This window comes from Ostrinia nubilalis, chromosome 9 (genome assembly GCF_963855985.1).
Source record: "Ostrinia nubilalis chromosome 9, ilOstNubi1.1, whole genome shotgun sequence".
Classification (NCBI taxonomy): Eukaryota; Metazoa; Arthropoda; class Insecta; order Lepidoptera; family Crambidae; genus Ostrinia; species Ostrinia nubilalis.
This window is the reverse complement of record NC_087096.1, coordinates 336,361-349,646: the sequence shown is the minus strand read 5'-3', so window position 1 is coordinate 349,646 and position 13,286 is coordinate 336,361. Positions and strand designations below refer to the sequence as shown.

Here is a 13,286-nt window from a genome sequence, read left to right as displayed (position 1 = left end):
GTGCGATTACCTATAGGCCGTTGATGGATCGTAAGTGAAGAACGAACGCTTTTCATCAAACGGATTGAGCTCTCGCCTCTCTTGATTTGTCTGGTTTCTGAGCTTATTGCATAGCTTGCATAAATTACAAAGTATTGCTCTACCATTACATACACCCATAATATTTTAGTGGAATTTAACTCTATTACCAAAATACTATAGAGAATGAACTTTATCTTCGAGATCGTGTTTCACGATATGACTGAATTCATTCTCGAGCAAAGACGTAAAGTAAACACAATGCATGTTACATAATGCGGAAGTGCATGGATGCAAATGTTGTTTCTTCGCATGTTTAATTATGGCGCAGGCGGTGCTCTTGCGCAGCGGTCACGGTCGGCGGCTGCGGGAAGCAGCGGGAGCGACGTTACGTGCGGTGTGTGGCAGATGGTCGCGACGCTAGACTGAATAGTTTGTCACTCAAGGAAGCACATGTCAAAAGAGCACTCATGCGACAAACTTAGAGACCTTTTAGACCTAAATGTAGAGTTGCTACAATATATCTAGACACAGTTTATCAAAGAATTTAAAATCTCACCATTTCAATAAAATTTAACGACATGTCACACCACTTACAGTTCGCTGTGACTGTTTGGTGAGAATCATGGCGACTAACAATGATATGATAAGTCGTTAACTTTTGTTGTCGATGCAACAGTTGGGTTAATTATAGACAACGTTTAAAAAGGTGAAAGCATCGGCAAACGACTCATTAAAACTGCTAACAGAATCTTACAACGAATTCTACGTAAATTGTAAAAAGTTGAAAATCATAACAAAAAGTTCCTAATAGTGCAATTAAAGACAACCCTGCAAATACTTTATTGGTTGGGTGCAAACTGCAGCTCTAGTGTGAATGCAGTTTGCCGCGTGTGCATCGAGCGTTCTGCGCAACGCGGGCGCACGCGGCGTAACGACTCACGCGCGTACGCGCATTGCACTCGCGATATAGAGTTGCAATTATTTGAGGGATTAAAAAAGTCATAAAAGTCATTTAGTTTAATTATCTAAGATTTTAAAAAGCGTTTTTCAAATACAATTAGCTTCGGCTAAATTAGGTAGATGGGCCAGTGCTGAGGGGAAGCAGCGCAAGAAACTCAGCCACTTTCGTCAGACCTGTAACCTGCTTAGTTACAAGACCTACAATATTAACGTGTGTAACTAAGCAGGTCTTTTTGAACCTTTTGCGGCTGTAGTAATATTATGAGTAATACGAGTATAAATCACAGTAACCGAAGAAAATGTTCGCATTTGAAATTCAAAGAATTTTAGCTTGTAATCGAATCAGAGGTGCGATTGTGTAAAGTTGTTCATGGATGGACAATGAATACAATTGATCATCGATCGTATATCTAAATTCGAATTGTGTAATTTTGTCCATTCCATGAAGACCGAAAAGTGACCGGTCGTATATAATCGTTTCATGGATTTGCGTTTTATTAATGAAAAACATTCGCTAAAACTCATTATTTTTTAACAAATAACAAATGAAATCCATGTTCAAATGCAGTTTTTTTAAATAAAATTTTATGATTGCACCTTAATAACATACTTTTATTCATAAAAACATTGAATTCGAATTAAAAATTTACCTCTGCAAATCATATAACCAAACGCATAGAACGAATGAAATACGAGTTCCACTACCCGCCCCCAGGTGGCATACATACTTTAAGGCTAGGCAGGCTAAGTTGAATACTACTCTACAATAGGTGGCGTTAATGGACTACGAAAAACGACGTGAAATGCTTACTTCTTTTTATTTATTTATACTTTAATGCCAAAATTTTAACCTAAGGCGAACTTAATCTCACATTTAATAAATTATACATAAATAAGTGTTTTGAGAAGTAGTATTTTAATCTATGTTCTGTGAATGAAAAGTGTTATCTGTCAAGTGTCAAAAAACTTGAAAAACTTTTACGAAGTTTTTGAATTATGTTAAATTTGTTTATAAACACAAGTAAGTATAGATTATTACACTAAATTAAGGCATTCTATCAAAAATGAAAACAACCCAAGTTTCAATAACTACTCCTGTAACTTTGGTTTCTTCATATCAAATAATCAATTTCATTTTCAGTGCCAAAGGCAAGAATAATTGCCCACGCCAGATGGAGACCCAGCTAAATAATGTAGTAACAGCGCGTGGTCGTGTGATGAGGGTTCCTTGACTTGAGTTCTGGCGCAACACGTCCTGGGCACTAAACAAGATTGGGGATGGGACGTCTAAAGAGGTGCAAGCCTGGAAAACGGTAAGGCCTATTTTATTGACATTAATTAACCAATAAACTGTTCAACATACTTACACAACATAACATTATTATGACTCTTATAATGCGAACAGCTAGGGACTGGAATTTGTTGCCTGCTGCTGTCTTTCCCGAAGACTATAATCCGGGTGTTTACAAGGCGAGAGTGAATAGGCACTTACAGCGCAGATATGTACCATCCTAGACTGCATCCCACTTAATACTTGGTGCGATTGTGGTCAAATACCTGCCTCGTTATGCATAAAAAAAACAGTGACTAAGATTTATCACAATATTTCAGCCACATTCTAGCTAGCAGCTAACATGTTTTTTTTGTTTCTCATTGCAGCTCTCGTCTTGCTCTACAGCACTTGCACTTGTCCCACCATCTACCAGTGTTGGAACTCTTCCAATAATTACCCACACCCAGGTGGAGAATACTCCAGTTGCTGCTACTGCTACTCTAAAAATAATATGTAAGTTAAATAATGGAATATGATAATGTATGTTTATATTATTATTATGTATGAACAGTATGATTTATGTTGCACAAATAATGAAGGTATTTTTAGTAGCTTTTGCCAGCGGCTTCACCCGCTTAAAATTTAGTTTGTCACAGATTGTCATAAATTATAGACTGTATGTTAATCTAGGTTACAAACAATAATACTGTTAAGTTTACACAAAATCCGTTCAGTAGTTTTGGCGTGAAAGAGTAACAAACATCCAGACATTATGACATCCAAACTTTCGCATTTATAATATTAGTAGGATAATAGATATGTGTTGTTGCTATATCCTAGCTAGCAGCTAACATGTTATTTTGTTTGTCATTGCAGCTCTCATCTTGTTCTACAGCGCCTGCACCTGTCCTACCATCTACCAGTGTTGGAACTCGTCGAAGTGTATTAATGATTATTATTTTAGTAACCATAAAAGTTTAAAACAATACATTTTATTGCATAATTATTTGTTAGAAAAACGATAAGTACAAATGAGTAGGGAGGCTGTTGATTTTTCATGGTTATTTTATATCTTGTTGATTGTTCCAAAAAAAAACTAAGTTTTCAAGAATGCTGTGATTAAAGTACCTATAGTATTATATTTAAAATAAAAACTTAGTTTGTAAAGAGACGAAGGCTGACCACAAAAGAAGTACTTATAGCTGTCTGTGTCTGTGTAAAGAATTTAAATAAAAAGATGTGTATATTTAAACAGTTTTCTTTATTTTATTAGTCATTTATTCCTGTAAATAAGCCCACACAGGGCACTTTTACATGTCCCAACATAACTTTACCCTACCACTTTGGCAGTATTGTGGGTTAAGGCTGATTAAAACGTGTTAAGTAGATAAGTAGGTACCTACCTAACTACTTTATTGACTTAATTTTAAGTAATTAATTGCGTAGTAGTATAGTACAAAACTTAGTAAGTTTCAAGTCAAAATTTAGATTGTGCTTGTGTTTTAAGTACGTGCAATTTAATCACGTAAAATTAAGTGAAAAACACTTATCTACTTTAACACGTGTAACTCAGCTTTTAGTGCTATAGTTGTTGATGAAAAAGAACTCTTGTGTCTCACTAAAACTTATTTCCATTAACACCAAGCACTCACCGCTTACCACACTTTATCTTTCAAAGAAATAAATTAACAATTTGCATACGAGGACGAGGATAGAATTAAACCTCTATGAGATGAGAATTTATACGATTATCATGAGTTACGAGTCACCCACAGATTAGAGAGTATGGAGTCACCGCAATCATTTGACATTAGCAATGGGCTCATGAAACTTAGACAATTCGAATTTTCTGTCAAAATCATATTCATCATTCACTCATCGTATAAAATTACGATCAAATCGTTATCATATCGTTATCGTTTTATGAACTCCTTACACAATTAGAATTAGCCGTTTGACACATCATAACGTACGTTATGAACTGTCAAATGAATACGATTGCCTTAGACAATCGCACCACTGATCTAAAACGAATCAAGAAAAAAGAAAATGATCGTAGTTTTGGCAACACTGCAAAACGAAGACTTGTCGTTGTGTCCCGCACCGCCTCGGGCGCGCACTGTACGTGTCGAAAAATGATAAAGTCATATGATTCCGTTAGCTAACTGCGCAACATTCAACTTGCAGTAATGTCGTTTTCGAATCATATTAGACACTAAATAAATTATTTCTACAATTTCAATCGTGGAGCTTGGAATGGCGAATTTTAGGGGGTCCAAAAGTAATATTTCAATAGAGTTTCAGATACGTTTTGTAAATAAGAAAAAGTTCAAACATAAATAAATCTACCAATGTTAAAGTTGAGCGAGTAAGTAAGTACCTCTTAAAATACCTACAGCAAATTAAAATGTCATTATTGACATCCAAACAATGCGTATTATGTAAAGCATTGGTCAGGTTGCTAGCCGTAACATCCGCCGGATCATTACGGCGCGCGCGCAGGCGGAGAAAGCCGCGCGACTTTCATCGGGCGCGTCTGCGGGATGCTGCGACTCTACGCAAACACCGACAAGTGTTGCGACATCCACTTGATACGATAACCTTTATAGATAAGCTTCTTTGTTTCTTACCGATCTACATTGTGGATTCTTTCGTATACAAACTTTGATTGAAAGCTTTAAAAGTTTTAAGGTGTAGCTTTTTTCATCAACTTTTAAAGATAAAGACAAATAATATTGGATGAGCTTTATTAGTGAACTTTTGTTGAATTTGAATAAGTGTTCAGTGCACGCGGACCACAGTTGCATAACGCCCGCGGCTTATTGTCGGGAAATTAGCTAATTTATTCGATGACACGCCTCTCAACTCCGAGCACAATACTCTACGCAACCGCTTCGCATGCTTCCACCAAACCAATATAATGATAGATTTAAACAAAATAACAGCACTTACTCGATTGTTGTGTAGCTGTAAATAGCTCCAATACGAGTAGGTATAACGTAAGATATTAATGAGGAACGCATTCTCTAAACTGTTTCAAAAATAGAATATAACTCGGAGATAGTTACGAGTAACGTGATACATTAAAGTAAAGTAACAGAATAAAAGATAATTTAGTGATAATTAACTAATTAGTATAAATAAAACTTTAAATATGATTTAAGTTACTAAAATAATTGTTATGATTAGGTTAATCAATAAAGTTAAACAAACAAGTGAAACAACTCTTGCTGACTGTTCATTTTTTAAAGACTAATTCGGGTCAACGTTCGACATTAGGAAATGATGTATCCACCTGTAAAGGCATATATATTCCCCCTTCGACACTGTATTATTGTTGTATGTAAAGTTATATGTCGTTGGAGTATCTTTTTGAAAAAATAAATAATTAAGTACTAGCTGTGCCCGCGGCTTCGTACGCGTGAAAATAGTTTGAATAATATTAATTACCCGTTTTTGCAACATTTTTCATTACTGCTCCTATTGGCTGTAGGGCCTGTAGGGTGATGTTATATGTGAAGGCTTTACCTTTACCGATCCAACACAACAATGGCTATCCAACACAAAAATATTTTTTCAAATCGGATCAGTAGTTCCTGAGATTAGCAAACAAACTCTTCAACTTTATAATATTAAGTAAATAAGTAAATGTAAATAATGCTTTTGATATCTTAGACATAGCTTACACCTTGGAAAAGGGTATGATGACCCTTCTATTAAGATATAATATCTTAATAATAGAATATCTTAGATATTCAAGAGGTCTAAACAGGGAATGCATAATTTCAGGCGTGACAGCCTTCTGTGTTAAATAGAAATACCTAGGTACACCACGCTGGTGAAGCTGAGGGTTGGAGTGTACTGTGCATACGAATAGGCTCTTCCCTGGAAGAGTTGCCTAAAATCGATACCTTGAATTCGCAAATTCAGTTGCAAATGTATGGTTTCAGTTTTTAGGCGATGATGATATTTTTTTTATTGTATTGTTGTCAGACTTCATAAAATAAGACTTTAGAGGCATCTGACTTGTCGCGTTGTTTCTGACCGACGCGACGTATCTTCAGGAGATGCCGATGCCGATTGGATCGCAATTGCATTATCAGTAGGCATCGAGCTGTTCAAACAGCATTTGCTTTGGTTTAACTTGACACGCTTTTGCGTAAACTGCTGCGTAATCCCCAGAGCGCGGTATCAGATGATTGTATGATGATCATATCGCTCAATCGAGGCAATGATTCAATGTTCTAATCGAGTATACTTTACAACATTTTGATGCAAAGAAATGCAATATAAACAACTTACCCATTGTTTTCTCCGTGGAGTCCATAGCAGTCGTTGATGCCGGCGAGCACCCCGATGACGCCGGTGACGACGGCCACGCAGCCCGCCCACAGGCCGGCGCCCACGCGCGACAGGGCGGCGCCCTTCACCACGGCCACCGCGCCCGCGCCCACCAGCAGCGCGCCCAGCACCACCTGCCCCAGCCCCAGGAACACCACCACCCGCCGCCCCTTGCCCTTCACGGCATCACTCCCGGCTTCCACACTCTTCGAGCTGACACTCTGTTTTTTGGCACTTAATTTTTTCACATTTTTCAGCGGCGTCTTGCATATCAACTGTTCCGTGGAGTCCTCGGACTTGAGGCTGGAGACGGTGGCCGTGGGCGCGTCGAAGGCGTCCTTGGGGACGATGGTGACGGTCTCCGTGGAGGAGCGTTTGTCGGCCATGGCGGCATGCCGTGTGACGTGCGCTCGGGTGCGCGCCTCGCGGAACACTGCCGCAGCAGCCGCCACCGGCGCGGGCGCACGTGAAAGTCTTCGCCGGCAATTACTGATCCTTTAGTTTGTATTGATTGGGGTATTGATGTTTTGTTATTCGTTACACTAATCAATGTTGAAGAATCGTGTGTCACGTTTTTGTAGTACACACGCTCATTGTTAACCGAAGAGAGTTTTAAAAGCTTTCCAGGTTTTGTGACTACTTGTACGCACGTCAAATGCTCACTAATTACTATACCGACACCGTAAATATTGTTATGAAAGCAGTGTAATTAGGTTTTTTTTTTTATTTCTAGGAAGCACGGGTTCTGAAATCAACATACCTAAATCTCAGAAAAGGATCAAAATAAAAACAAATAAATTAAATAGAAAGATCTGTATATTGTACTACGTGTACTAAAATTAAGATTTTTTTTTAAATGGGATAAGTTTTGAGGTATTGTGAGTAAAAGTATTTGGTAAAGGTGCTTAATTAGAAGCATATTGTTATCAGATTGAACAAAACAATGGTTTTTCCTAATCTCAATCTTAGCACATCCAAAACTAGAGCCTACTTTTGCGACCCTGTGACCGAGTTCCCAAGGCGGCAAATCTTGCACTTAAATGTGGAGTACAGACGACCCATTGGTGATGGAAAACTCATTCAATTGCTAACCTTGTTGCATTGAGTTAAGAATAGACGTCCACTGGTTGTTTCGTACACTTGCATTCTTCGCACGAGCCGTCTGTCGCTATGTAAACATAGTGCGCGTGCGGTGTGGTCCCGGACTGCCCGCGGTAGGGTTGCTAGAGTTACAGTAAAATTTTACTTAGTAAGAAAGAAAGAAAGAAAGAAAGAAAGATACATTTATTACACTATGTGTATATTTTTCCACTAACGTATTTATTACTCTAATACAATACATCATAAGATTTTATAAAGCTAGCTGAAAATAGTGACGTCACATCAGCGCATGCTTCTTCCCGGCTCTGGTCCACTTTATTATAGCGAAGCAAAGCATGGTAGAGTTCAATATTATACTGGGTTGTGTAAAAACATTTGTAAATGCAAAAAAGTTGTACCTACTTTTTTTAATAACATGCTATTGGTTGTTTTCTTCAAACAGGTACAACCGTTTGAAGAAAACAATCGGCATTGAACTACGAAGCTACGAAATTTTCGTAGCAGAATACGATAGGTTTTAAATAGGGTTAAAATTTTATACCTTAAAACTGATTTACCATTCATAATAATAAAAAAGAACAGGGTATATCTTTGCTATAATTTGCCCCTTAGAATGCTTATGTAATATCACAACATGTAGATGATGGAAACTCAAGATCATGCGTGATTAATGAGTTGTAATATGTACCTAAAATTATTACGTAGCTACAATAAAAGCTACTTTACGACTAAGTATTAAACTTTATAATCGGTCAGCAAGTGGCAGCCCTAGCCCCGGCGGCGGGCGCGCGCGCAGGTGAAAGCGCGACGGCTCTCGCGCGCGGAAACGCGCTCCCTTCTCCCTTGCAATTATCACTCGTGGGCGGCCCCTGGCGGAAAATTCCGACGCGACGCGACGCGCCTTCGCGACATCAAGGAAGGCTGCGACTAGTTTTCTACAACTGCACGAGCAATTAAACTCCCATACAGCCGTTCATTAACACAGCTCAATTTATTAGAACTACCGGAACTAATTGATACTTACTACTATAGGATACTTAGTCTGATTGTGTTGTGTGTGCAGAGTTTGTTTAGCCTATTTTCATAGCTTGTTAATTAATCCCAAAACATTCAACTTTTAAATTGATGGTTTGTTTTTCCAGTTTTGGCAAGTAATTAATATCTTTAGTGTGTATAGTTTGCCATTTACCTCTTAAACGAAGATGTAAAAGGTAATCTAAAGAGATCCACGTGCAATCCGCCGGCATTCCTGCATGTATTACCGCCGGTCCGGTCCACCACCGGTCATAGTTCACGCCACTCTCTCCGCGCGTGACTATTGAGGACTGTTCATCGCGACGCATCGTCTGACCACGACGACTTTTATAAGAACGAAGAGGATGTTCTATTTGTTATTGAGTCTATCGATATCGATAGTTACATTGTCTAATAGGATGCAGCAAAGTAAAACGGTAAGGTAAAAGCTGTAATTCATGTCAGCTCGGCAATTAGTTTGTGCGAGCAGCGACTATTAATCAATCATGTTAGTTACGTCGTTCCACCCACCCACACTGACCTTCTGACAATTTTATTTAATGAAAATATTTAATAAGCTAATAATCTCGTTAAAACAAAATCAACTGCATCCCCCACTACATAATTTGTAACCTGTGTAATTAAAATAAATAAGTAAATAAATAAATAAAATAAATAATTTCATTAGCTTGCTAATTAATTAATGCAAAAATAACTTTAACAACCTAGTATAAATCATGTGTTTTTTAAATAATGCAAGAACTCTAATTATCGACAATCATAATCTAATCTACTCACCATCACTAAACTGCATCGCTGCACCGCTGTCGCGCCGCTCCATTGACTGCGGTGCTGCGGCGCCCGCGCATCGCTTCCGCAGCCTGCGCGTCGGCCGGCCCGGGGTTCGCGCACCTGCCGCAAGTGGCGGTTTGAACAGCCTGCACAGATATTAGATTACCCATCACATGTTACCTTCACGTTTTTTGGCTAAAGTTGTTGACAATGATTCCGAACACTGAATAAAACACTGCCATAAATACAAATTATGGTACGCAAACACTGACTGATTTGTCTGAATTATTATTGATATCAACTTAATTTCAGCCAAGAATGCATAGAATGCATAAAATTCTTATAATAATATATAGTAGGTATGTCCCTATACATTTCAAATAGCATGTAATTATAATGTTACCTATAATGTCGCGCGTTTCACTCCGTTTAAGGAACCCGGGTGTGCCCGGGTGGAGTAATCTATGATGACGAAATGACCCTATCCTATACCCTGAGGTGCTTAACTTATGCAATTTAATTACGTTTTCAACATTCTTCCGCAATCAGTTAGTGGACAGGAGCAAAAATACATATAAATATTTCCAAATTACCTTATAATAGTAAAGTGCGTTCTAGACACTGATTTACCGTGCTGATAGGTACTACGTTTACAAATAAATAATCCACCATTAACTATTACTTATTCTGTGACTTAAATTCGGCTATTGCTAAACCTCCTACCTACCTACTCACAAAATAAAACAAAATTGCCAAACATGACACTTCACCCAAGTAACATTTTACTCCATTTAAGAGTTCAATAGTCGTTCACATGTACTCCACAAGCTGTGTATGTCAGCTGTATACGAGCTGTATAGCTTGCTATAATGCTTTTATAGAACCAGTTTGGGCACAAATTAGACAGCTTTAAGTTCACTATGGCTGTACATTAGCAGTATAATAGCATTATAATAGCAGTTTAAGTAGTAACATCGTACTTAAGGCTGACTTACGGCACTATATGGGACGCAGTGTGAACCATACAATGTACGTGAGGACAATAAAGAGTAACAAGTGGCTAAATGCACAGCTTTCAAAGTTATAAAGTCCGACGAAAGTACTCCAATGCTACCTAAAGTTCACGTGTGTCTTAAATTATTTCCACATTTTAATATTAGTTTGGTATTTGTACGTGAGTGCCAAGAGGGAAACAACTCGGGCGGATAATCATTTATGCAAATAATAACACGGGTTTTAAATACTTAATAATGTTAATGCCATTGGGAATGCAACTTTATCGTGAAATGTATACATATTTACAGCTAAAATATTTACGCGCCTCTGTAAAAACGCGATATTCATTTTAAAATATTTAAAACTGGCTGAGAGGAAATCTACAATTTTCAGTTTTTGATATTGGATTGGCATTATAATTATATTACGGTAATTAATTATAACATGAAACCAAAACTCAATCGCTCTATCTGCGAATTTTGTGATAAATCTGCATTAATTTTGGAGATTTATTTGGTAAATATTTTAGGTTATGTAGAACAAAATGGTGGAAATGAAATACGGCTATGTGAACTGTTATAACTCCAATTTAATGCGGTGAGCGTATATTAGGTTCACATGTGTTCTGTTAGAATGCTGTTATCTATATGAAGTTCCAAATTTGTACCACTACATCGCTAATGTCTATAAATTTATTCTAATGTGAACTTATGTACAGCTTTAAGATGTACCTAGTTCAGGTCAATTGTGTATCTTTAATTCTTTCAAATACTGAAATTTTAGAGATCCGCAATAAAAATTATTAATGTCCGTTAAATCGCCTAGCCCAGGTACTAATAGTCAAGTATGAATACCTAAAGCATCAGACGGTAGTGTTCCCGGTTTAAATTCGTTTATTATGCTTGACAATTTATTCAAAGCGGAATGAGGAATACGATTTTCAATAGCCCATGTTCTTATTTTTTTTTTGCGAAAGGTTAAATAATTGTCCAAATCAAAATGGTATTCACTATCACAAGAACTGCAATCATCACACTCTGATATCTGGTATATTTTGAAGGGAAATTTCAGGTTCAGGCATAATATTTTCCTCTGCATCATGTACAGAACCACCATGAACAACTAAAAACAGGCTTGGGGAAATGTGTAATAGAATATCACATTCACATTCGTGTTCAGCTTAAAGCAAATAAGAGTAGTACTTGTGGACAAATAAACTGCTATTGATGTTAATGGACAACACATATAGTCCTTTTAACAGCCTACAGTGTACATGCGAACCATTGAAACACTTTTGTACAGATAGTAAAAAAAGGTTATTTTAATTATCACAAACAAGTCCTACTACAGCTACTAGCTGTATAACAGTCTAAAACAAGTAAACATAACAGCCTTTGGCTTTATAAATGACCACGTGTGTTCTATTAAAATGCTAGCTCTATAACATCGTACAAGTAGGCCGTTAAACAGCGGTTGCCGTATCTCTACCCTCCTATAATGCTCTTAGTCAGATGGCTGACTAAAGGATAGTTGTTAGAGTATTATAACACCAACAATCGTATAAAAGTATAACTCTACACTAGTCTACACTCCTATAAGTCCCTTAGACAGGTATAGGTGTAATTAATTGCAATAATACAGCTTATACATCACGAGTGAACTGTACTAATGCTTTAAGTACACATTGGAACTAAATGTGAACTCTTAAATGGAGTAAAATGTTACTTGGGCACTCACAGAGCACGTAATAGCACTTTCCCGGCTTTCCCGCCCACAGATTAGATTCCCGCCAAGAAGATTAAAAAATACAATTTGCTTTTTTTTGTTCAATATTTTTCCTTTTGTAAAAAAAAGCAAAGGAATTACGCCTTACAGCCAAGTCTTCAGACTTTAAGTTACAGCTATTCATAAAATGAAACTAAATAAAAATAATTTAAATATTTAATGATGATAGTTAGACGAATTACCAATATCACCCCCTTTTCCTTGTGTAATTAATATTTGGCGCTTGCCGAGACCTCACACAGACTTCTTGAGAGAATTATTTATTAGTACGTATTTTAATTTTAAATTTTTATTTAAGTTGTGATGATTGCAGTCAGTGGTGCCAGATTAGGCGAATTATCGCCATTTAGGCTACCTCTGGGGGTCAAATGGCGACCAAAAAATGCAAACGGCTACCGGTAGCCATTTAGGCTACCTAGAAAATAAGATCGGGCTATTTAGGCTACTTCAGGATTACCTTGGAAAAATAAATCCTAACCTAGTATTCTGTAATTCAGTTAGTTTTTTAAAATGACCCCTACCCCCTATAATACTCTAAAAAGTTCAAACTCCATACTAAATTCGTCAATTTTTTTCTAAGTGTCAGCTCCATACAAACGTTCGAAAATTCGGTTATTCGGCTAAGTCCTGCACCCCCTTTGCTACACCCTAACCGTACATAAATAATAATGATCAAAATCTGTTTACTTTACACATTACCGGTGGGCCAGCTGGTATTCTATACAATGTCTAGGAAGGAATTACATACACCGCCTAGGTAAAGTATTTATTGAACAATAAGATTTTATACATTGCCTTCGCGCCCCAGGCATTGATTTTACACATTGACTAGGGATTGTATAGAATTCCTAAATTATACAAATTGCCGCAAACACATACATTACGCACACACTTACACGCAATATAAATACACGATTTAAGAAAACAACATGGCCGCAATATAGGAAATGACAGGTTGTGTGTGTGTGTGTGTGTGTGTGTGTGTGAGTGTGTGTGTGTGTGT

General features: G+C 37.3%; 1 long non-coding RNA gene across 1 annotated transcript; it reads left to right on the top strand.

The window, feature by feature from the left end:
• The first annotated feature begins 1,920 nt into the window (after positions 1–1,920).
• LOC135074884 (uncharacterized) lies at positions 1,921–2,754 on the top strand. The gene is made up of 3 exons (XR_010257898.1): positions 1,921–2,002; positions 2,123–2,294; positions 2,641–2,754. It is a non-coding gene; the product is annotated as an uncharacterized LOC135074884 (long non-coding RNA).
• Positions 2,755–13,286: the final 10,532 nt, after the last annotated feature.